Raw genomic sequence first — 5,688 nt, forward strand, 5'->3', positions numbered from 1 at the left:
TAGGTGGTTTATCTGCAAGCCGGTTGGTCTTGGGGCCTGTGTCCTACGTGAGAATCAAGAGAGGGAGTGACCCCCCACACACACCATCTTTACTCCATAACAGAGCAGTCTGGTTCACCTTGATAACCCAAGTATAACATTTCTTGAGGCAAGACTGAGCAGGGCTCCAAAGGCACAAAAGAGGAAGGCAGCATATCAGTAATCTGTGCCAGAGGAAACCCAGTCATCCAATGTGGCAGAAACAGCTTTAAAGGTCCACAGTAGGTTGAAGCACCAGCCAGTGACAATCAGACCACCCAACACCTGGGAGAACTAGATGGCTAAAGGCAAGCATAGGAACGTTACTAACAGAAACCAAGGCATTATGGCAGCATCTGAACCCAATTCTCCAACAATAGCAAGTCCTGGATACCCCAACACACCAGAAAAACAAGAGTTGGATTTAAAAGCACTGGTAAGGATGCTGTTAGAGGAACACATGAAGGACATAAATAAATCTCTTAAAGAAATTCAGGAGAAAAATGATCAAAAGCTAGAAACCCTTACAAGGGAAACACAAAAATCACTTAAAGAAATTCAGGATAATATGGGTCATAAGTTAATAGCCAATAAGGAGGAAATGCAAAAATTACTTAAAAAATACAAGAGAACTTTGATCAATAGACAGAAGTGATGAAAGAGGAAACACAAAAATCTCTCAAAGAATTAGAGGAAAACACAAACAAGCAAAAACTTCCAGGATCTAAAAACAGAAGTAGAAACAACTAGGAAAGCACAAAGGGAGACAACTTTGGAGATATAAAACCTTGGGAAGAAATCAGGGACCATAGATGCAAATATCAACAACAGAATACAAGAGATAGAAGAAAGAATCTCAGATGCCGAAGATACCATAGAAACCATGGACTCAATAGTCAAAGAAAATGCAAAATGCAAAAAGCTTGTAACCCAAAACCTATCAAAATTACACCAGACTTCTCACCAGAGACCATGAAAGCTAGAAGATCCTGCTTGGATATTAAGGAGTAGTGGTTATAAAAGAAGCTTAATATCCTGCTTTTTCCAGGGTATAGTTTCCCTTGTTGTAATGATGTTTTCCCCCATTATCCTTATTAGGGCTGGGTTTGTGGAACGATATTGTGTAAATTTGGTTTTGTCATGGAATATCTTGGTTTCTCCATCTATAGTGCTTGAGAGTTTCGCTGGGTATAGTAGTCTTTGGCTGGCATTTGTGTTCTCTTAGAGTCTGCATGAGCTCTGCCCATTACATCGAGGGAAACTATACGCTGGAAAAAGCAGGATATTAAGCTTCTTTCATCAAACCCAAATATCTCTTAACATCAATGGACTCAATTCCCCAATAAAAAGGCATAGACTAACAGACTGGGTATGTAAACAGGACCCTACATTTTGCTGCATACAGGAAACACACCTCAGTTTCAAAGACAAAAACTACCTTAGGGTAAAAGGCTGGAAGACAATTCTACAAGCAAATGGTCTCAGGAAACAAGCTGGAGTTGCCATTCTAATATCACATAAAATTGACTTTCAACCTAATGTCATCAAAAGAGACATGAAAGGTCACTTCTTGCTGGTCAAAGGAAAAATCCAACAAGAAGAAATCTCAATCCTGAACATCTATGCTCCAAATACAAGAGTGCCCTCATTCATAAAAGAAACTTTACTAAAGCTCAAAGCATACATTGCACCTAAAACAACAAATGTGGGTGACTTCAACACTCCACTCTCATCAATGGACGGATCAGGAAAACATAATCTAAACAGGGAGACAGTGAAACTAATTGAAGCTTTGGACCAATAATATATATATAACTTCCTCCCAAAACAAAAGAATATACCTTTTTCTCAGCACCTCATGGTACCTTCTACAAAATCGATCATATAGTTGGTCACAAGACAGACCTCAACAAATATAAGAAGATTGAAATAATCCCATGCCTCCTATCAGATCACTATGGAGTAAAAGTGGTCTTTAATAACAATGAAAACAATAGAAAGCCCACATACACATGGAAACTGAACAATATTCTATTCAATGATACCGTGGTCAAGGAAGAAATAAAGAAAAAAATCAAAGATTTCTTAGAATTTAATGAAAATGAAGGCATAACATACACAAATCTATGGGACACAATGAAAGCAGTGCTAAGAGGAAAACTCATCGCTTTGAGTGCCTCCAAAAAGAAATTCGAGAGAGCATACACTAGAAGATTAACAGAACAACTGAAAACCCTGGAACAAGAAGAAGCTAATTCACCCAGGAGGAGGAGAAGACAGGAAATCATCAAACTCAGGGCTGAAATCAATCAAGTAGAAACCAAGAGAACCATACAAAGAATCAACAAAACCAGGGGCTGGTTCTTTGAAAAATCAACAAGATAGATAAACCCTTAGCCAGACTAACCAAACGGCACAGAGAAAGTATCCAAATTAACAAAATTAGAAATGAAAAGGGAGATATTACAACAGAAACTGAGGAAATTCAAAAAATCATCAGATTATACTACAAAAGCCTGTACTCAACACAAATGGAGAATCTGGAGGAAATGGACAATTTCTTAGACAGATACCAAATACCAAAATTAAATCAGGACCAAATAGATCATCTAAACAGACCCATAACCCCTAAAGAAATAGAAGGTGTCATAGATAGCCTTCCGACCAAAAAGAGCACAAGACCAGATGGTTTCAGTGCAGAATTCTATCAGACCTTCAAAGACATAACACTAATACTCTTCAAACTATTCCACCAAATAGAAAGAAACAGAAGGAACACTACCCAACTCCTTCTACAAGCCACAATACACTGATACCAAAACCACACAAAGATCCAACTAAGAAAGAGAATTTCAGACCAATTTCACTTATGAGTATCGATGCAAAAATACTCAATAAAATTCTTGCCCACCGAATCCAAGAATACATCAAAACAATCATCCACCAGGATCAAGTAGGCTTCATCCCAGAGATGCAGGGATGGTTCAATATAAGGAAATCCATCAATGCTATCCAATACATAAACAAACTCAAAGAAAAAAAACACATGATCATTTCATTGGATGCTGAAAAAGCATTTGACAAAATTCAGCATCCTTTCATGCTAAAAGTCTTGGAAAGGACAGGAATTCAAGGCCCATATCTAAACATAGTAAAAGCAGTATACAGCAAACCGGTAGCCAACATCAAACTAAATGGAGAGAAACTTGAAGCAATCCCACTAAAATCAGGGACTAGATAATGCTGCCCCCCCTCTCCATATCTTTTCAATATAGTTCTTGAAAACCTAGCTAGAGCAATTAGAGAACATAAGGAGGTCAAAGGGATACAAATTGGAAAGGAAGAAGTCAAACTATCACTATTTGCAGATGATATGATAGTATACTTAAGTGACCCAAAAAACTCTACTAGAGAACTCCTACAGCTGATAAACAACTTCAGCAAAATGGCTGGCTACAAAATCAACTCAAGCAAATCAGTAGCCTTTATATACGCAAAGGATAAGCAGACTGAGAAAGAAATTAGGAAAATGACACCCTTCACAATAGCCACAAGCAGTATAAAGTATCTTGGGGTGACTCTAATCAAACAAGTGAAAGACCTTGAATTTCAATGACAAGAATTTCAGATCTCTGAAGAAGGAAATCGAAGAAGATCTCAGAAAATGAAAAAAGCTTCCATGCTTGTGGATTGGCAGGATTAATATAGTTAAAATGGCCATCTTGCCAAAGGCAATCTACCGATTCAATGCTATCCGCATAAAAATCCCAACCCAGTTCTTCATAGAGCTAGAAAAAGCAATGCTCAAATTCATCTGGAATAACAAAAAACCCAGGATAGCTAAAACTATTCTCAACAGTAAAAGAACTTCAGGGGGATTCAGTATCCTCAAACTTTACTACAGAGCAATAGTTATAAAAACTGCATGGTATTGGTACAATACCAAGCAGATCAATAGAATAGGATTGAAGACCCAGAAACGAACTCACACACCTATGGTTATCTGATCTTCGACAAAGGAGCTAAAAGCATCCAGTGGAAAAAAGATAGTCTTTTCAACAAATGGTGCTGGTTCAATTGGAGGTCAGCATGCAGAAGAATGCGAATTGATCCATTCTTATCTCCTTGCACTAAGCTCAACTCCAAATGGATCAAGGACCTCCACATAAGACCTGACACACTTAAACTAATAGAAAAGAAACTGGGGAAGACCCTTGAGGACATGGGCACAGGGGAAAAGTTCCTGAATAGAACACCAATAGCTTATGCTCTAAGATCAAGAATTAACAAATGAGACCTCATAAAACTACAAAGTTTCTGTAAGGCAAAGGACACTGTCAGAAGGATAAAATGTCAACCAACAGATTGGGAAAGGATCTTCACCAACCCCAAATCTGACAGAGGGCTAATATCTAATATATACAAAGAACTCAAGAAGGTAGAATCCAGAGAACCAAATAACCCCATTAAAAAGTGGGGTACCGAGCTAAACAAAGAATTTTCACATGAAGAACTTCGGAGGGCTGAGAAACACCATAAGAAATGTTCAACATCATTAATCATTAGGGAAATGCAAATCAAAAAAACCCTGAGATTTCACCTCACACCAGTCAGAATGGCTAAGGTCAAAAATTCAGGAGACAGAAGGTGTTGGCAAGGATGTGCAGAAAGAGGAACACTCCTCCACTGCTGGTGGGATTGTAAGATGGTGCAACCACTTTGGAAATCAGTCTGGCGGTTCCTCAGAAAACTGGGCATGACATTTCCAGAGGACCCTGCTATACCACTCCTGGGCATATACCCAGAGGATTCTCCGGCATGCAATAAGGACACATGTTCCACTATGTTCATAGCAGTCCTATTTGTAGTAGCCAGAAGCTGGAAAGAACCAGGTGTCCCTTAGCGGAGGAATGGATACAAAAAATGTGGTATATTTACACAATGGAGTACTATTCAACCATTTGAAACAATGAATTTATGAAATTCTTAGACAAGTGGCTGGAGCTGGAGAACATCATACTAAGTGAGGTAACCCAGTCTCAAAAGATCAATCATGGTATGCACTCACTGATAAGTGGATATTAACCTAGAAACTTGGAATACCCAAGACATAATCCACATATTAAATGATGTCCAAAAAGAACGGAGGAGTGGCCCCTGGTTCTGGAAAGAGTCAGTGCAACAGTATAGGGGAATACCAGAACAGGGAAGTGGGAAGGGGTAGATGGAGGAACAGGGGGAGGGAAGAGGGCTCATGGGACTTGCAGGGAGTGAGGTCCCAGAAAAGGGGAAATCATTTGAAATGTAAATAAAGAATACATCGAATAAAAAAACAAAACAAAACAAAAAACAAACAAAACAAAACAAAAAACCCACAGATTTTGTCATTAAAATATTATTTTCTCCCCCATTTTATTGCCTGTTCCCTCCTAATCCTACTCACCCAAACCCTACAGATATCCATAGATATAAATATATACCAACTCACAAAAGTATGCTATGAGGGTTATATGAAAATAATTGTATAAATGACTTTTCCTCTGAATTCAGTTTCGAAATTTTTAAAGCACAGCCAGTAAGTGATTTGGCAACAATTAAGAAATCACAAGTTCCTGTCTTCCAACATAAACTTCTGCAAATCCCATGCTAGATTCTGCTGATGCTAAAGCA

The sequence above is a fragment of the Apodemus sylvaticus genome, chromosome X (genome assembly GCF_947179515.1).
Source record: "Apodemus sylvaticus chromosome X, mApoSyl1.1, whole genome shotgun sequence".
NCBI classification, from domain to species: Eukaryota; Metazoa; Chordata; class Mammalia; order Rodentia; family Muridae; genus Apodemus; species Apodemus sylvaticus.